The sequence below is a fragment of the Aethina tumida genome, chromosome 3 (genome assembly GCF_024364675.1).
Source record: "Aethina tumida isolate Nest 87 chromosome 3, icAetTumi1.1, whole genome shotgun sequence".
Classification (NCBI taxonomy): domain Eukaryota; kingdom Metazoa; phylum Arthropoda; class Insecta; order Coleoptera; family Nitidulidae; genus Aethina; species Aethina tumida.
Genome location: NC_065437.1, coordinates 9,235,179 through 9,257,314, shown reverse-complemented (window position 1 = coordinate 9,257,314; position 22,136 = coordinate 9,235,179). Strand labels below are relative to the sequence as shown.

General features: G+C 30.7%; 1 protein-coding gene across 3 annotated transcripts in view; it reads left to right on the top strand.

Annotated features, from left to right (window-relative positions):
* The window catches only part of LOC109608530 (gamma-aminobutyric acid type B receptor subunit 1), an 89,608-nt gene that overhangs the window by 18,481 nt on the left and 48,991 nt on the right, over positions 1-22,136 (top strand). The gene's annotated exons all lie outside the window — the stretch shown is intronic.

The window sequence follows — 22,136 nt, the reverse complement described above, 5'->3', positions numbered from 1 at the left end:
CGCAACGTTAAACAAAGCTTCAACGAATTTTGTTGAATTTCGGGTTAAAAAAATGATTAACTTTCTTGGGTATTTATTGGTGGGATGTAACCGGTTTGAAATTACAAAAACCTGTTGTGCTCCGAACAAACATTGAATGCAAATCGGATTTATTTGAAAAGCACAAACACAAAAAGTGATGATAGAATGGAAAAAGTGAACCGTGTATCGCACATTGAACAATCAAAGCTGAATACGCATTGTATCCGATCTGCAGAAAACGGAAATAATATTGTTGAATCGTCGACGTGACAAATTAATTAAAGGCTCAAATCGACAACGACGCGGTGTCTTTATGAAGGATTAAAGCGTTAAAGCGGATGCGAATGTATAAAACGTTCAAGTATCTCGTTAGTGCACGTGTACGCTTGTTTGTATAAGAAAAGCCCGACGGCATTTGAGAGAGTCGCGATCCACCATCGACTTGCTGGATTTTATTAGGAGACGCAAATGTTTACATGTTCCTTGTCGGTGATTAAAATGGGTCAACGAAATAACGGCGGTCGGTCGCACCGATGTTAGTGCGATATGACCGGCAAAGCGGACGGGGACGCGTCATTTACATAAAACACCCTCAAACAGGGTGAACGCTCCACGAACAGGAATACTATATCTCCGACACGAATAAAAACAAATCATAAAAAAGCATGCACATTGATTTTCCGCTTTTTGTAAACGTTCCCCGCTGAATTTTATACCGATCCAATCATCATCACATCAACACAAATCAAAATATTATAACGTATTATAACGACCTACAGTATTGGCATAAAGTAGAGCAACTTGCAAACCTATTTGCAATTTATATCAATTATGAACACACTGTATGATAACATATCGGTGAATATTTCTTGTATTAAAAATAATTCTGTTAGCTACAAATCAAAAAACTAAATATTCGACTTGCAAAAAGTAGAGCAACTTTTTACTAAATGTCACTAATCTCAATAATTTTTAGTTTTACAGTATATGCCAAAATAAGTTAATAAATGCCTCGTGAAAAGAAATTATTTTCCGAATTAAAATTACAGATTTTTTCACTCAATCCGATGAGTGAAAAATCAATATAGATCGATTGTAACACGTGTTTTACAACAATTTTCAAGATTTGGTGATGTGGAAGGAAAAAATAAAACTAGAAGACCAAGAAAAACTAATTGGCTTCAGGATAAACAAATTTTATCCCACTCCAAAAAAGATCCTTTTCTGAGTTCCAACAAAATAAAAGGTCTACTTGAGACACAACTTGGAATTGATGTTTCTTGAAGAATCGTAAGAGAAAGATTACTACAAGGGGGTTTTCGTGTGAGAAGGTCAGCCAAAAAACTACAACTGTCAGAGAAGAACAGACGAAGCACTGTTGAGTTAATCAGGTCCCTTTTACACAGGATGATTGGAAACGAGTGATCTGCAGTGATGAAATCAAGTTTAATCTGATTAGCAGTGATGGCATTTTAAATGTAAGGTGACCTATTCATGAAAAGTTTAACTCAAAGTTTATCATACTCACTGTTAAACACGGTGACAGGTCGGTAATGGTATAGGGCTGCTTTTCGGGATTTGTAATTGTTTTGGTTTTCTCTTTTGAACAGAGAATCGTTGATCATGGATTGTTTTATGTACAAAGAAAGGAGGGACAATATGGTACCGTATTCAGATAAACATATGCCACTAAAACTTTATTTACAACAAGATAATCACCCAAAGCACACTTCAAAATATTTGAAGCAGTGGCTCTTAAGGGAAAAAATTAATGTTATGAACTGGCCATGACAATTTCTCGATACAAGTATAGTAATCAGCAAGATTTATTTATGAGTCCTGGCAAAATATGGATCCAAATATTATTTACCATCTATTGCTTTCAATTTAAAAAAGGTCCAAGTTATTCATAATAATGGGAACTTTACAATATATTAGTGTAGAATTAATTAAAATACTAATTACAAATTATTTGTGGTAATAAACTTTTAAATAGGGTAAGTAGCTTTACTTTTTGCCAACCCAAAACAAATAATTATCTATTATTAATTAAACTCTTTTTTTATTGTTTATTTTATTTAATAACTCGAGTACCTTGACTTATTATTTTGGCCACAATTATATGTTTAACGAATTTACATTTGTTCAAGAGAATTTCTATTAATTTTTGTAATATTCCGGGGAATGGTGCAAAGAACTAACGTCTATTTTAGTTGGCGAAATTTCTGGGACAAATTTTATGAGAAAATCAATTCAAGTATGCCAGAAGCTAGAACTCTGGAAAACGGCTTTAACTTTCTTCTTGAGTGGGTAAACAGTTTTTCGCAATGCCCGATTTTTCTTTGTCAATTTAAATGAAATCCGGAACCGCAAGTGATTTAATAAAAAATATTAATATATTCAATCAATAGATTATTTGGTAAGTATTCTTGTCGTAATCGCAATTCGAAAAGTGCACGGAATACAAAATACATGGTCGTATATAAAATATAAGAAACTTTAAGTGATATTGAAAAAGCATTTCTCATGTGCTCCCGCAGTCTCTGTGTATCTCCGGGGCTGCTGCAAATTTAATAAAGGAAATTGATTTCGTACTTCTCTCGTACTGAGAGATTTGTTTCAATATTTCAATCGTACCAAAATTAATATGTATTCAGTATGTAAAGTTTTGTAAAACGTTGTAACTTTTAACTAAATGTATTGTAGTAATTACGTATTTTTTAAAAAAATTATTCATATATTTAAATTAATTATATAAATAATATAAATTTCTTACGAACCATTATTGCAATGAAACTCGCACACTTTTAAAACGCTAATTGGTAATTTGAATCTCGTGGAAGAGAAGAAAAATCCAACGAATTGGAGTAATTAAAGGAATGACTCGGAAATAATTTATGAATGATGCTCGAGATTCATTTTTTAATTAATTCAATCTTTCGGAATTACACTTCTTTAATGAAATAATCAAATTAATCCCCAACTAGTCTTTCTGTTCCAGTCGAATAAATCATGACTCTTTTTTACGAGAATTGCCCACAATTAAGGGATCATTAATATCAATCCTTTAATATTCTCCACCTCCACATGTATATTATTAATACTACGCATTTAATACACTCGCCAACAGAAATAAATTGAGGAAGAAAAGGAAAAGATAATTATCGTTCGGAAACAAGAGAGAAAGAAAATTTTCGTTCAGCCATGGATTAGTATTGTTCAAGTGTGCTTGGAAGTTTATAGTGGCTGGATACAATTCTTTATTTGGATGATGAAAGAGCTTAAAAAATCCCCCAATTTTCAGTGTCTGGCCAAATGAGAAACGATGTGGTGTTCGCCGCAATTTTTTTATCGCGGCTAAACAATACTGGAGTGCAAAATTAAAAGTAAATTTTTGAAAAGTTCTTTTTCCTTATTCCGAAAGACATTTTTTTCTTGGGGGAGCCATTCTCATAATGGGAAACATTGTATTGTCATTATATTTAATATACAGTATTGGCAGAGCAGAGCAGAGCAACTTTTTTAAAATTTAAATAATTTTTGTCCGGATTCGGGTCCGGGTCATTTTACTAACATTTTTTTATAACGGTGCTATATCATGTCAAGGAAAGGAACCCCAAATCAAAACTTCCTACACCAAATTGTAAAGTTTTTTTAGTCTATCTCGGATCCAAACTTTTATTAGGAGGATGATAAATGTATTTTTTACCATTTGATTTTGTTCTATTGAACATGGATTCATCACTTCAAAGTATCCTTCGATTAAATTCTGGAGGATAATTAATGCATTTTTGTGTAAACTTTTAGTCTTGTTGTTCGAATATTCTTTTTGGATACCAATGGTTTCTTTATTAAAATATATCTATGCAAGTTTTGTTCATTCAATGAAAATGTAACCTTTATAAGAAATATAACAAAAAAAAAATATAGTACAATATTGAATTATATTTTTTATACTGACTGTATAAAATGTTTCGTTAGTGACATTTAGTAAAAAGTTGCTCTATTTTTTACCAGTCGAATATTTAGTTTTTTGATTTGTAGCTAACAAAATTATTTTGAATACAAGAAATATTCACCGATATGTTTGTATACAGTGTGTTCATAATTGGTATAAATTATAAAAAATTTGCATATACAGGACGGAAGTAATTTATATATTTTTGAAGTTGCTCTACTTTCTGCCAACACTGCACATATTTGTTTTTTGTAAATGATTATTAATATTGATATTGATGTATCTAAGAAAAAGAAAATTCATTTAACCAAGGAATATTTGACACAGATATTAAAAGAAAAATAAGACATGATTAGATGTAAAACGTTATTTATTGATTAGCTTGAGCTTATCGAAAAAGTTAATATTGTTTATTTAGTGTAATTCCCGACCTCCGAGGCGGTTTCTCCGGGTAAATGGATCCGCTCGGGGGTGCCAGACCTCATCTATTGATTTTCGTATTCTCCAGAGGAATTGATATCTATATTGTATCATAAGAAGCGTCCCCGAAAAAAGAATATTGTTGCTATTCTTTATTTCGTTCTTAACGGCTATTTTCCCAAACACTTATTTCATAAATCTGAGTTATCGGAATCAGCTTATTTTCTTGGATTATTAATGTTTGTTCCAACTTTTACCAAATTTCTCTCTGTGTACGAATGAGTAAAATACAAACAAATTAATAGGTACGTAGGTTCGAAATATGTAATTATCGAAACACAAATAGTTTGTTTCCGAACATTCGAATATCGATCGATTATCGGAAGCGTCGGTTGACTTTTTGTTTTGCCTTTTCCGTGACGCCTAATTCGTCGTTGTTGTTTTAGCGTTCATCATACGCGATTTATCGTGTCGTCGCCGTAATAAAAAAACAAGTGCAATGAATTAATTAATGGTCCGGTGTTTTGGATGCAAAACGCGTAATGGCTCATCGCTGACGACAAACTAACCAAAATGTAAATCATGTCCGCTAAAAAGCCATTTCTATTAAGTACTTTCAGCGGTGTAATGTTACGACGTCATAAAGCCAATAATTTCAATCTATTTTCGGTGTACTTTTATTTGTGTTATCTGTTTATGAATGTTTTTTTTTCCTATTTAATGTCAACACGGTCAAAATGAATGTTTGTAAATATTCATTCATTCATTCATCCACATCCACAATCCACAGCCATTAAAATGTGTTATTATTGTTATTATTTTTATTCAACGAGCGTGTGATATAATGACTATTACTTAGGAAAATAAGTCTTATCAGTGACTAATAGCCGTTTCACGCGATTAGAATATTAATTCCGTGAAACCTTTTTATTGCCATCGAAGTAGATTAAATGTATTTTAATTGTGAGAAGGCCAAAAAAATATTATTTTCTTTTTAATTAAAATTTACACAATTAAAAACAATGGAGTTTTGTTGTAGATTTGTTTATAGTTTTCGGTTACTCGAATTTATTAAAAAAAAATCAGTATTGAGAATTTGAAGTTTTAACGAGCAAAGTTATTAAAAGTTTTTAATGAGAGGAAAATATGTGGTTTTACAAAAGGATTAAAAAAGTAAATGTTTATAAATAAAATAAATTTATATAAACAAATATAGAAAACCTAAAATATTAATTTTAATTAGTTTTTTTTTTAATTATTTTTTAAACAATAAAAAATAAAGAGTTTAATTTTATTGATAATTATTTGCTTTCGGCTGGCATAAGTTGCTCTACTTTCTGTCAATACTGTGTATGATCTGACTGATCAAAAATTAGGAACCCATAAAATATGTAAAACATAATACAATCATTATCATTATTAACTACTAAAATATCTAACACAAAATAAAAATTAATTCTCTGAAAATATTAGCAATGAGTATAAATCAACGGCAAATGTTTCAAGGCATATTTAATTATTTTCCTTAAATTATAAAATTGTGGGAATTGCAAAATTTTATAAAATACGAACATTCACAATCTAATTGACCCTAATTGTTTATACTAAAACCATAAAATGATTGTTTTTACATGTTAACCATTTATGTTTCATATAGTAAATCTGTTTTGGTCTCGTTGAACCGTTAATAATAATTATTGAATTGCTATGCGTTATAAAAACAATGTTAAGCTTGTTAAACCTACAAAATATATGGGTTTTGCCTTTTAATAACTTTATGACGGTATTTTAGTGGAGTGTAAACTATTCGTTTTTAAATTTATATATTTTCCTAGTGTCACTTTTAATGAGTTTACAAAACGAAATTACATCATTTCCAGCTAGTTATAAAGTCGTTAGTTAATAAGTTTGTTTAATGTATTTCGGAACGCAGAATATTGTAACAACGAGATTAAAATAGCGATTTAAATCACGGCAAGTTATAGACATAAGATATTAGGGAGCTTAATAAAGAATCGGGCCGGTTATTAGGAGAGACGAGGCGAAGTGGTGCGCACAGCCATTCCGGCAGGAGAACAATGGTGGCTCCGGGTCCCCAGATGCTTTCGTGTAGTTAATATTCCGTTGTGTCTCCACCGCGGGGGTCAGACCTGAATTTTATCGAACGGCGTGCACATTCTCGTCACGCAAAATGTATAAGTTATCTTTGAAAGCCCCCAAACAACTAGTTAACTGGCTATGATCTTTCCAACGATAATTGTTACTACGCTGTCCCTCTAAATCACGATGCTCTCTTTACGCTCTTTATGCTCTTTACGCTCTTTACTCTCTTTAATCTTTAATTTTGTTAAACCCGAATTATCTTTTAAAGTCTTTCGGGATAATTGTTAATGAACGAACATTTATAATCTAAACAATTTAATCATATTTTTATGCATGAATTAATCCTATCATAATCTTTTCAATCATTATATTAATATGTTTGTCTGAGTTTAGAGACATACATTTCTTTATTAATTTATTTATGATATTGTACAAATACATACAGTATTGGCAGAAAGTAAAGCAACTTTTAAAATTCAAATAATTTTTGTCCTGGTTAATTTGTTCAAAAAAATGTATATTAAAAATTAACTTTTAATAGATGGGGTAAATAACAATTACATAGTTAAACAATAAACAAAAAGTTTAATTTAATTAATATTTCGAATATTGGTACCCCGGTTGGTACCATTATATGGTATGGTATGGTAGATTTATATAAAACGAGGCTTTTATGCGTCAAAACTTTTTAATTGGACGCACCTATTAAAACTTTAATAATGACGCATCCACCAAATTTCTCGATATGCGCATTCGCCAAATTTTAAAATAGTGCATCCACCAAAATTTTAAAATCACACTCGCTCTACCATTTTGGCTTTCCTATCCCTCTATAATTTTCTTGTAAATTTTTTTATATACTTTCGGGTACAAAACCTGAAAAAAATAAAAATAATAATTTAATTAATATTTCCGATAATGGTACACCGGTTGGTACCATTAGTAGATAGATAATAATTAATATATTGTTATAAATATATAATCATACTAAATGGAATATTATTCTGTTAGTATTTATTTTAATATTAAAAATGATGTGCAACATTGTGCTTCAAGTTATTTACAACTTAATTTCACGGTTGCTTCGCACTTTCACGAGACATTTTCCCATTTCCCATAAGGGTCTCCAGTCGTCGTATAAATCTCCAATATAATAGACTTTAAAAGTTTGGAAGCACTATAATACAACATTACCATAAAAATATGTTTGAACAACTCAATTTTTTATTAAACCTTTAGTCCTTTCTAATAATAAGTAAATTATGAATATTTATTATTTACTTTAACCTGTTTATCAAAACAATTAGTGCACATATTTATAGAAAAGATAATTGTGTGTACTCCACGCTCATAATAATCATTAAAGACAACATTAGTCTGGTTTATTCAAATAGGTTATTATTGTACGTAATTAATTGTTATACCGTTTTAGAATTTTAATTAGACAACGCTCACGCTAAAAATGAATCATTAAATGTCTAGAGACGTAATTAAATTTCAAATATGAAAACAGCACAAAAATACAAAGGAATAAGGCGAACTAATTAAAGATGAGTCTTTGTTCCAAGGTTTGGAGGCAACAAAACTTCAAAGCGTTGTCGTCCATTGTTGCGGCGTGAAACACAAAATGCTGCAGTTTATGTGGCAATACATCATAATCAGGCTTGTTGTCGACGTTGTAAGAATCTGTTTAAAATGTCAACCGTTGAAAAGAAACCGTTTTCGTCCTCGGGTCGCCGTTCACTGAATGGAACGGCCAATTCAAAACAGACGTTTAGATAATCAGATCTCAATTTATGTTTTTCCAAAGTAACCACTTTACTTAACGCACGAAAAATGCTTAAATCACTTTAATATTAATAAAACTAACCGGAACCATATATTGACTTTAAAATATACTCGCCAAAAATACACATGATAAAGAGAGTGGAGTTGAACCCGACTTCATAAATTACAAAGCGACATAACCTATTCCGGATAAAAGATATCCTCATATCCCATACTCCTATGTTAATTTGAATTTCACCCAAAAAAAGACTAAAATTTATTGTACGAGGAACAAAATCGATACGTAATTGAATCTAAATCCTCCATTATATAATATAGACGCAATTCCTTATCCAAACATTACTTTCGATCATGTTTAAGCCGCGAATAAACGGGAAAAATATATTTTTGATGCGTTCAAAGACGGTGAAATTGTAAAATCTGAGCGGACTCAGGGTAAAATGTAATGTAGGTAATTTCTCCAAGCGAATTAAATATACATCCCCCAAAAACCCTTTGTCAAAGAGCTTAAAATAGATTTTCCATGAGTTCGTGTTTATGATTTGACGCACGTGTTTCTCGGCAGTTGTTCAACGTAACCTTTTTTCCGTGATATTCATCAATGATAATATTTTTGATCCATTTTGTGACGTTTTTATTTGATGTAATAATAATTGTGACTGCGGCTTAGACAGCTGTACAAGTTGAAGTGCACGACTTCCAACAACTAGACATACATTTTGTGCATATTTATTTAAAACGAGGCTTATACTCTAAACGTAAACACCGTGATATCGATTATTCCTTGAGCATATATCCCGAAAAATCTAAAAAAATCTAATTAACATCCTAAAAAAATTGTCACAACTTTTTAATTGGACGTACCTTTAACTTAGCGTTAATTGTGACGCATCCACCAAATTTCTCAATCTGCACATTCGCCAAATTTTAAAACAACGCATCCACCAAAATTTTAAAATCACATTGGCTGTACCGTTGTGCCTTTTATATCCCACTATAATTTTCTTGTCAATTTTTGTTCACTAAACATGAAAATCACACTTACAATTTTTTTCATAAAATTTTTTATTTTTTATTTAGAATTTTTGGAGCCTTTTGAATTTTTTTTGATTAATTATATTTAGTGTAATAATAATTGTGACTGCGGCTTAGACGAGTGTACAAAGTGAAATAAAGTGAAATGCACGTCTGAAATCGATGTGGTAGTGGTGTGGCATGATAAAGTTCCTTCCAACAACTAGACACACATTTTGTGCATATTTATGTAAAACGAGACTTGTATTCTAAACGGGAACACCGTAAAAACATGTGATATCGATTATTCCTCGAGTATGTCAAGGCTAAATAGTACGAAATACATTTTTAAGGACCCGTTCCTGAGCTCGATACATGATTGATTACCGTTCAATTACTTAGGATTATCGAAATCCCTCCATTATTCATCACGCTAAATTGATCCCGCCATTGTTATCCATTTCCTCTAATTATGCATATTTAAAATCACATTTTTTGTTTGTAACTATTAATTTGTTTTTTGCAAGTTTACCCTAAATATTTCACTATTGTTAATGGCTTGATTTATAATTTAATATGGTCAAGCGAGTAATCATATAAAATGAATATTATATATTACTTATTACTTGAAATTGTTATCGATCAATGGTATAAATAAACCAAGGAATTATTTTTAGTAAATGATGAATCGTCAGGTCGGTAGTAAATTACAACGTCTCTTCAATAAAAGAAATATATTACATTACAAAACTGTTTTACATAAGTATCTCACATTTTGTTAATTTTATTTGGTTTCTTAATAATGCACACTCATTCAAGGTTAAATTATATAAACGCGTAAGCTAGTTTTTATTTAAAATTAGCAAGGCCAATAAGCTACCGAATCTGCACACATTATCAACGATGCACCAGAAATTATATCTGTCATTGATCAACAGAAAGAAGCCAATTCTTGTTCATAACTATGTTTGCCTCCACGTCGCAGAACTGACACTGCAGAAGTTGAACGAAGCGGAGTATGAAAGTGTGCGTCATCTATCATACTCACCAAATATTTCGCCAGCTGATTATCACTTTTTCGAACATTTTTCGTACACGAGAAATGCCTTAAAATCAGAATGATGCACAAAACGGCTTCAACGACTTCGTCGCCTCCAAAAAAAAAAAAAAAAAAAGAAATCGATTTTTAATTTTTTTCAATGTGACGTACCATTTTAAAAAAATCCCGAAACTTATAATTTCATCGAAAATTTAATGAGGAATTCAAAAAAAAAAAAAAAAAAAATAGTTTAACATTTTTATCTTTATCGTAACATGGTTAAAAATCAAAATTAAGAAAATAACGTCGTTTTTTTAAGGTTCTTATCAACAGTTATAGATCTTATTTTTTTCCTAGAAGCTACCATGCCCCAAAACATATGCGGTGTTTAGATGAAACGATTCACAAGGTGTCGAGTATAATAACTTTACTGATTTTCACTATTTTTTTATTTATTCACAAACGGTAACAGATAAAGATCTGAAACTTGCAGCATGGAAGTATCTTATGAGTATCAACATTTCCTAAAATTATGAATCCGATACTTTTCTGTAGTCGATTAGGTATTCTTATCGTCCCATGGCCATGTGTTTTATATTTAAGGTTAAAAAACACAATAACTTTATTGACTACCTAATTTATTTATCATATTCACCTGATAATTAATCAACCATATTTTATATGTTAACAACATAACTGCAACAAAATTCGTTGCGTCTACTAAATTTAAAATTAATTCCAGGTATTGTTCCATAATTAGGGATAATTTGCAACAAATTTACTAATCAACGTATCCATTACGTGTTTAAGTTGAACCGCAACCGGGCTTAACATGCAACGCATCAACCGCAATATTTCCAGGCTGATTAACTTTGGTAATTGATTAGCGAATTAGAATGATTTATGTTACTTCAGACCGTTTCGATCATTACTAATTCCTAGTACCTAGAGACTTATTACTCAATCAACACAATTATTTCTTTATTCAATAAGTAAAAAGTTTTTTACAATTTTGCCTTAATTATTATGTTAAACAAATGACGAAATAAATGATAATAATATAATAATAATACAGTTAAAAACATATTGTGAAATTGATTACTAAATTTCAATTTACAGATTTCGTCGTTTTTAAATTTCAGATAATAATTTAATTAAAACACACAATGGAACAGTTAAAAACCGCCAATTCACAGCATTTGAATGAACCTCGAACAAATCGAGTTACATTCAAATTTTTAAAGACAACACACCGAAATTAAGACCGAGCATGCATGAGTCGCAGAGACACAATTAGCTAATTATTGCAGCTGTTTGTTTAGTCGCAAATTTATGCCGTCTACTGTTAGTGATATTTAGCATCCCATATCAGTTACCTTTCTATTTCCGCGTTTGGCTTTAATCAAATATTCCGGTCCGAATTCACTTGTCATCGTTCGGTTCCGCTTCTCATCCACAATTCACAGACCAACGACTCTCACTAAATCGTATAATGTTTTTACTACCGTCATTTATTAATTGTAAAATTTGAATATTTAAATAAAACTATACTGATTTTTATATTTTTATTATGTTAATTTCCAAATTATTTAATTTAATTAAATAAGGCTTCAAAGAAAATTGATGCATTAAGATCAATTTTTTTAACCGACCGATAAACGATTTTACCTTATGACTTTATGATCGAATTTACCTTATTACCCAGCAAAACGTGCGCATTCGCCAAATTTTAAACAATTGCATTCACTAAAATTTTAAAATCACACTGGATGAACCATTTTACCTTTTGTATCCCACCATATTTTTTTTGTAAATTTTGGCTCACTAAACATGAAGGAATGGAAGCATTTCCGAAAAATTTTAATTTTTTGATTTTTTTATATACTTAATTTTATTTGTGGATGCATTTTTTAATTATAAAATTTGGGTTTTTTTATTTTAAATTTCCGTTGTGTAATTTGCCTAAATAATAATTCAAATTAAATGAACATTCTTTTATTTTACAGTTTTGAGACTGATCCGATAGTTATATAAACTACCATAGTCTAGGAGGAATATGATGTTTTCCAGTGGATTATGAATAAGCATATTTTTTTATGAAATTTGGTTTGGTGGTGAAATGGATCTGCTAAATCCAGTGGTGTAATCAGATTTGCTGAAAAAAAATTGCCAGTATAATTTCTGGCAGGGGGTTGTCCCCTTTAAAATGGACCACACTCTAAATTAAACATTATTTTCCAGTTTGTAAACTCGTGTTGTAGATAGATTATGTTGTTTGAACATACACAAATAATTGTATATTTTTTAAAAATTTAATACTGAATATGCAAATTAGTAATTTTCCAATCGCCCGAATAATCGTAAAAAGAGGAAAAAAGGAAAAAAAGGAAAAAGCATCGAAACAATCGGAATAAAAGTCATTCAAAATACAAATTGAACCATAATGCGTGGCGAGCGATTTGAATGACGCCCGGCGTGAATAGTGCATGAGATCGCGGCGAATGATGGATAGAAGTGGATTCTGACGTTTACGAATTCGGGTCCGGAATATTTGATTAAAGGCAAACACGGATTATAAAGGTGGAGATGGAGATATACATGTGCGATGTAGACAACGTGAATTATTGTTAAGCAAACGGTTGCAATAATTACTTAATTGGATACGTCCCCCGTTTCATGTTCCCCCTGTTCCATATAAAATATTCGACGTACGATATAAAGTGAACCGGAGTCGAGTAACTGAAGTACACATTTGACCCGAGGATAGTTTCTTTTTTACGAGTAACTCCCTCTTTAAAACGGAATCTCTCTGGTTATTACTTAAAAGCTTGATAAATTGCAAATCGATATTTTCCTCACGATTCCGGGAAGCTTCTTTCGTCCCGTAATTTTATTAAAACCATTACTATATTCATGTGCTTTCTTAATGTAATTTCTATTTCGCCTGTTCCGCTTCCACTATTTATGAGGGCAAAATGCTTCTTCCTTATAACGCAATTATGTGCCATTTAAAATTTATAAACATCTGAATCCGACAAGTGAACATGAATAAAACAAAAACGACTATAAAACTAATCGTTATTAATGTGGTACGTGTGTCCGGTGTGTAATGGAAGGACAATATACTTTTTTCCAGGCCTCTGGAAAGTTTTTATTGTCGCCAGATCGAAGATCATATTTTCGAACACAAGATATTATTACGGATAAAATCCCATAAAGTTTAGATCTGAAAACTTTTCGAATCGATAAAATTGTTAATTTAGGTTTACAACAATGTTTTGGAGTTGACGTGTACTGGTTTCTTAGTTTACGGTGGTTTCCGAAGTTTCAGATTTGCGATATCACAAATTATTGGTGGGATTTACAATCTCCAGTTTTTTGTTTATTCATTTTGATTTCATTTAATTAAAAAATACATACAGTGGAGGCCAAATTTAACAATTAATATATACTACGATAATAAGTCTGCGTCATGGCTATAAATAACTAACCATTTATTTCTTTTTGTAAAGTGTATGTACAATAGTGTCCAGAGAAATAGAAGACATTACTGTTTTAACGTGAACTAGTAACTAGCACGTAACTATAATTAAGTACAATCAAAATATTTTATATTTCACTTAAAATAATTTCACTTTATTCTTTTTCACATTATTCATTTTATACTTAAATCAAAATAAATTCTACTTAAACCTTAAATAAAATAAATACGAAACTTTACACAAAAATGTTAATATTTCTTGAATACCTTTTGTTGGTTATAACCGTCTGTAAACGATGAAACAAAGATTTAAAATAAATTGTCTGCAATGATTGTTTGAAATTAAATTTCACAACTCTTCAATTACAATTCACCTAAATTCGATGCTTTTTGCTGTTTTAATCGAGGTTACATATCGTTCCACGTTTTCAATTGTATTTAGATCCAATCTGGAGGATAATTAATGCATTTTTGTGTAAACTTTTAGTTCTCTTCGAATATTCTTTTTGGATACCAATGGTTTCTTTATTGAAATATATCCATGCAAGTTTTGTTCATTCAATGAAAATGTAATTTACGTTTAATATAGGTTAATATCTCTTTATAAGAAGTATAACAAAAAAGCAAAACAGTACAATATTGAATTATATTTTTTATACTACTATATAAGATTTAAAGATATATACAGTATTGAAAGTAGAGCAACTTTTTTAATCCAAATAATGGTTGTCCTGGTTATTATGTTCAAATATACATATATATTTCACTCCACTTTCTGTATATATTATATTTTTTGAAATTATTTAAATGTTTTAAATAATAAATCCTTATTGAAAACTGTATATTTTTATTAAAATAATAATTTCCTTAATTTAAATATTTTAAAAAATATTATTTACGTTCTCGAAACGAAAAACAATTCCGTCTCGGATGTTTTCAAAGATTTATGTAAGTTACGATATTGACGTGAACTATTTTGGTCCGTTTCATAAGTTTTCCTTTTGAAAAATTGTCAGTTTTTGCGGCTGTTTTTATCAAAAACAGTCCGTATAAAAATAGAGGACATCGCCGCTGAGAATCTGAGAATCCGAGAATCCGGTTAGCCGTTTTACTTGCTTTTCTAATATAGAAAACTTTTGCTTGTGTTTAACCGTCGTGATTTTTTATGGCCATGTTTACGAGCGTCTTGCAAAAAACCTTATTAAATGACGCAGACGAATCACATTAATACACGTTTGTTTTATCTTTTTTAAAAAAGTTTATAACTCGGAAAATTGGACGGGGGTGTCGTGTTCTTAAAACTCATAATCGGAATATCGAAGGAGAGAGTCCCGGCTGAAAACTGAAACAATGTAAATTGGTAATTACAACCAACAATGCCCCCGTTGAAGGAGCCTGTTACTTTTAATTCAAAGCCGCTTTTAAAACAATATGGTATGTTAACTTAATGTTGAGCTTATTATAGGATGGTAGTCTAATTAAAAATATAATCTAGTAAATCGTGGGGGCCTGCAACAATAATATTTAAATCTGTGGAACCCGTGTAGTCATAAAATCGCCGACAGAACGAGACGCCGTCCTGCGAGAGATAAAAACGAAATATAAACTCCGCCACGGACCATAAAACGGCAAATAAATTTTTAATACGCTTATTGGAAATGGACCGAGCAGACCGCTTCCTGAATCAATTATTGCACCATCCACGCCGCCCTTTGTTTTTTCCACAGCAACGAAAACAAAACACAACAACGAACACTCAATTTAAAGTGAATCCGTCTGAGGGAAAAATTGATACCGCACAAAGATATCGTCCGGTCACATTCTTGGCGCAGTTCTGATGCACTTGGCAGAAAGTTGGCACAGACGACAGACGAAATTCGGTCTGGCAGCCGCTTTTTAACTTAAAATCCCGATACGCATTCCGAATCACTGGCTCCATTACACGGAGTGTCTCATTTCTTACATATGTCTCCAGACCTGGCTTTTTCACCAAGATTTATCACTCGCGTCTTCTCCATCAAATTATTTCTTCTTTAAACGTGTTTAAAACTAGAGACATTTCGTGATTATTAAGGAACGATTTAAAAACGTATTTGAGGCGTTCCCCTTGAAGTTGAAATTCCTTTTTTTGGCCGCCACAAAGCCAGACCATGTTTATTAAGCACGGGGGGGAAATGGCAAAGAAACGCAGAAGGGAAAAGGTAGAAATTTATATTCAAGATTCAATCTGTATTGACACAATCTTCTCTCTTTCTGAGAAGGTCCTGTTGAAGTTTTCAAACGGAACGTTTGAAATTTCATTAAGCAATACAAATTGCAAGGCTTTATGCGGATTAATGTGTAGAGCAAGGAGCTTAACAATATTAATTAATATTAAGTAAATTGTGTGTAAATACTGGTTATGGTTGTATTGTCTAAAGCTATGCACAATATTCGGGACAAAAACGTTATAATAACATTTAATACCAAATACTAAATATTAACTTTGCCCGAACTTAACGGCGAACAAGTTGCGGTTTATGAGAGCACATTGTTTGCCATGATTAATAGACTAGATGTATTTTATATATTGTTTGTTTGCCCCGCTGAAGGGGAAGTAGTCAGACAGGAATTTTATTACGACAAAAAATGTGCTTATACGTGTTTTATCTCTAACAGAGATTATTAGTGCTTGCGGCAATAACGTTCACTAATGTAAATAAATGATGTCAAATATTTGCGGTGGTGATACATAAGAAATGTCTAATAAATGTGACCTCCACCTCAAAATATTTTCTATTAGATTACCAAGAAAGTTATTGCGTTTTTTGTTATGTGCTTTTTTCTGATGGTCTACACAGTTTTAAAGCACTGGTTTTTATTTGATATTATTTGGCCATTTAATCAGGTCTTTATCTATATTTTATTCAAAGTAAAGATTTAAGGCTTTCGTGATCATTGTTTGTATCTATATTTGTTCGAGTTTGAAGGTTTAACATCTTCAGAGGTCTCAGAAAAAACACTACAATAAGGCCTCATACCATAAGGAAAGACTGCATGGTAGAGCTTTTCTCCCATATACAGTATGGCATAAAGTAGACCAACTTTTATAAAATTTAAATAATTTTTGTCCTGCTTATTATATTCAAAAATATGTTCATTGAACTTACGCTATTTAAAGTTTTATTACTACAAATAATGTGTAATTAGTATTTTAATTAATTGTACACTAATATATGGTAAAATTACCATAATTATGAATAATTTCCTTTTTTAAATGGAAAGCAACAGATGTCAATATTATTTGAATCCATATTTTGCCAGGCCTCTTGCTGAGCCATGATTAAATCTTGATGATTACTATACTCTTTGTGTCTATTTTGATGTTCATTATCTCCCATAAGTTTTCAATGGAATTTAGACAGGGAAATTGACGTGGTCAGTTCATAACATTAATTTTTTTTCTTAAAAGCCACCGCTTCAAATATTTTAAAGTGGGCTTCGGGTCATTATCTTGTTGAAAATAAAATTTTAGTGGCATATTTTTATCTGAATACGGTACTATTTTGTTCCTCAATATTTCTTTATACATAAAATGGTCCATGATATCCTCTATTCAAAGGAGAGGACCCATTCCAAATCCCGAAAAGCAGCCCCATACCATTACCGACCTGTTGCCGTATTTAATAGTGAGTATGGTAAACTTTGGGTTCCTCTACTTTGGTATATACTGTAAAATTAAAAATTATTGTGGATTTTGTTCAGCCAGCTGAATATTGAAATTTTTGATTTGTAGCTAGAATTATTTTGAATACAAGAAATATTCATCGATATGTTTATATATAGTGTGTTCATAATTGATATAAATTATATTAGATTTGCATATATAGGGCGGTAGTAATTTATATATTTTTAAAGTTGCTCTACTTTCTGCCAATACTGCTGAAATTGAATAAACTGGGGTACGAAAATCTGCCTCATCCGTCATACTCAACAATAGATTATCACTTTTTCAAACATTTCGACAACTTCCTATACGAGAAATGTTTTAAAAATTAAAAAACAAAACAAAACGTTTTCTTTTCTAACAGATGTATAGACTCAAATGGTTTTTATTTCAATTAATAAAGCTCCGTTTAAAGTGAGATCTTGTACTTTCTTTCATGTTATAAAGGATTACTTCAGTTTATATTTTTTCTTTATATAAAACACCCTTAATAAATTGGATGTAAACCATTATTTCAAATTTTGCATTAATATACATTGTAGTGATGTATGGTTGATTGATTAAGCAAAGGTCGAGGCTTTCTGAAGATGCCAGCCACTCGTGCTAGCAAAACGTCAGGAAATAATCCCAACAAACGTTGACCATTAAACCTGTATAACTATAGATATGATTGGTGAAGACCTCTACAGTAGTAATAAGTATTAACATTTTTTCACACACCCACACATTCAAATCATGCATTCCAATTAGAGTCTGCGGGTCTTAATTAAAAATGTAATATGCAGGTGGTACGCGAGCGGTAAATTACATTAATTGCGTACAAATTTAATTAACGTGCTAATTTATTTTTAGAAGCCAAAAATTTATGTCCCGCTTTGATTTAATATGGTAATGCTTCTTAAGATTTTGGTGCGAGCGGTTTTTAATTAGTGTGCGGTCGCTTCATAAAATCGCGTGATTTATAAGTTACTCAGGATTTTTATTTTCGATTAATTGTGAAAAAAACATGAAACAATCAATTTTCCAGCATTCGCAGAGGAAAAGCAATAAAAACGTTTTCTAGTGGTCTAGGTCACATACATATAGACGTAGTTGTCACCGCAACTAAATGCGTTCCAATATATTACCCTAAAAGCATTTTCAATTCTTCCTTTCCGTCCAGTCACTTCACTTTTTCCTCCGATTCGCTTCGAACTCCACGGCTTCTCGACCGTTCGATGTTTATGAAATATTTTCGTCAGACCCGTTGGCTCGTCGGAATATTTAAACCGTATCAATATCAATATTGGTGCGAGCTCCTAATTAGAATTTTCTTGTTGTTCTTTAGACTTGACAAACAAAAACAATTGTTCGCCTATGGATATAATCCTGTTAAAATCGGAAGTTTAGTAGAAAATTTTCGGCCGCTACTTTAGATTAATTTCAATTGTATGCAGATTTAAGCGTATTTACCGTAATTAATGAGTGCCATTTGCCGAAACGGTTGCTGGTGAATCGTGGGGCGAACGTGCAAACAATTCAAATTAAATTTCATAACTCCTTCTTCCGGATTTGCGGTCTTTAATTATTTCCCGTTGGAAAGAATATCGATTGAACACTTTTGCAACTTGAAACTATTATATATTATATCTCAGCAATTTTACAAGGTGAGTCCACCAACATTCATCTGTCAATTTACACATCATTTCTGTGACTTCAATATCAGATATGGTGTTTAATTTACTCTATAACTTAAAAAATAAATCTACTGCAGAATATTATCAAATATCCAGTTTTCTGCTTGGAAGCTGCTGCTTATTAACAAACGAGTCCTGTCTCTGTGAAGTTAGCCCAACTAACAAAAATAGTTTTTTGAAGAAATTTAGCACGTTTTAGGAAAATTTGTTAAAAATCAGTACAGTTTTCGATATTATTGGAAACGTTCATTTACTTTTGGCCTATTAAATTATATTTTTAAATAAAAAAGAAAGAAAATTGTTAAAAAATTCCTAATATTGTTTATAAACATAAAATGTATGTAGATAATAAGTCTGTGTCATGGCTATAGATAACTAACCAGTTATTTCTTTCTGTAAAGTGTATGTACCGTAGTGGCCAGAGAAATAGCAGACAATTACTGCCTTAACGTTAATTAGGAACTACCACAAAACTATAATTAAGTACAATCAAAATATTTTATATTTTATTTAAAATAATTACAGTTTATTCTTTCTCACATTATTCATTTTGTACTTAAATCAAAGTAAATTATACTAAAATTAAATATTAAATAAAATAAATGCGAACATATATTTGTTAAATAATTTATAAATAAACTTTATACAAAAATGTTAATATTTTCTTGAATACCTTTTGTTAGTTAGAACATCTGTGAACGGTGAAACAAAGAGTTAAAGTGAAATATCGGCAATGATTGTTTGAACTACAATTCACCTAAATCCGATGCTTTTTGCTGTTTTAATCGAGGTTACATGTCGTTCCACCTCTTCAATTGTATTTAGATACAATTTCAACATTTTTATCTTCAAATGTACTTTGAACAACTTTGGATGCTTCATTGTATCATTATCATATATTAAAATCGATATAATTTGGCAAATGGTTCTGTTACATCTCTCGTTATGTATTTCTATGTGAAAGGGGTCTTTTTACTAATATTTTTTTATAATGGGGCTATACCATGTCAAGGAAAGGAACCCCAAATCAAAACTTCTCCTACACCAAATTGTAAAGTTTTTGTAGTCTATCTTTTATTAGGAGGACGATAAATGTATTTTTTACCATCTGATCTTGTCAGATATTGAACATGGATTCATCACTTCAATGTATCCTTCGACTAAATTCTGGAGGATAATTAATGCACTTTTAGTTTTTTTTTTTCGAATATTTTTTTTGATATCAATGATTTCTTTATTGAAATATATCCTTGCAAGTTTTGTTCATTTAATGAAAATGTAATTTACGATTGAGTTAATATGTCTGACCTCTATAAGAAGTATAACAAAAAAAGCAAAACAGTACAATATTGGATTATATTTTTTATACTAACTATAAAATTTGAACATATATACTGTATTAGCAGAAAGTGGCGCAACTTTTTTAAAATTCCAATAATGTTTGTCCTGGTTAGTATGTTCAAAACTATGTATATTGAAAATTAACTTCTCTTTATAAATTTAACAATCATATAGTTAAACAATAAAAAAGAATAAAGAGTTTAATTTTACTGATGATTATTTGTTTTGAGCTGGCAAAAAGTTACTTATGCTTATGCTATTTAAAGTTTAATTACTACAAATAATTTGTAATTAATAATTTAATTAATTCTACACCAATATATTATAAAATTCCCATTATTATGAATAACTTTCAAATACCTTTTTTGGATTCATATTTTACCAGGCCTCTTGCAGAACCGTGTTTAAATATTGCTAATTACTAAAATCTTTGAGTCTTATTCTGTTGTTCACTATCTCCTATAAATTTTTAATGGAGTCTAAATCTGGAAATTGACATAGCCAGTTCATAACATTAATTTTATCCCTTAAAAGCCACTGCTTCAAATATTTTATTTTGAAGTGTGCTTCGGGTGATTATCTTGTTGAAAATTAAGTTTTAGTGGCATATTTTTATTTGAATACGGTACCATGTTGTTCCTCAATATTTTTTTATACATAAAACGATCCATGATACTCTCTATTCAAAGGAGAGGATCCATTCCAAATCCAGAAGAGCAGCCCCATACCATTACCGACCTTAACCTTGGGTTAAACTTTTCATGAATAAGTCACCTTACATATAAAATCCCATCACTACAAACCAGATTAAACCTGATTTCATCACTCCAGATAGCTCGTCTACAATCATTTAAATTCCAGTGTAAAAGGAACCTGGTGAACTCAACTCTGGCTCGTCTATTCTTCTCTAATAGTGGTTTTTTGGCTGGCTTTCTGCATAAAGACCTCCCTTGTGGTGATCTATCTCAAGTAAACCTTTTATTTTGCTGGAACTCAGGAAAGGATCTTTTTTGGAATGGGATAAAATTTTCTAAGGTAATAAGCTAGAAATATATATATTTTTTCTGTGTAATATTTTCATAGAATGTACTGGAACTTTTCCAAATTCATGTCTTAAATGGATAAATTTAAAATATATTGTTTATTTTTTGATACCATTATTATTATTATTATTATTATTAAAATAAGGAAAGCTTGCAATTAATAAATATTATCATTTAATTTAAGAGTTAATACAGCATAAATGAGGCCTTTTGTCGGCTCTCACTTAATGTCCAGGGGGGGGGGACGCTATAATAAACCGAGATATGAAAATTTGGAATTTGCGAGGCAAATTGCACCGATAAGGCTGTTGACATTTTCCAGATTATAAAACTACGGCATTGACTTTACGAATAAAAATAAACGGCTGCAACGAAGCCATTTGTTTGAACAATGTCGGATTGCAGGATTTTCAGTTGAAAAATAACTGATTGTCACTGATTTTATGATTCTCACAATTAAAGGGAAATGTCCTTGATTTATCTAAATATTTATTTTGAGTTGTTTACTAAAATATTTCATTATTTTAATATTTACATTTATAATTA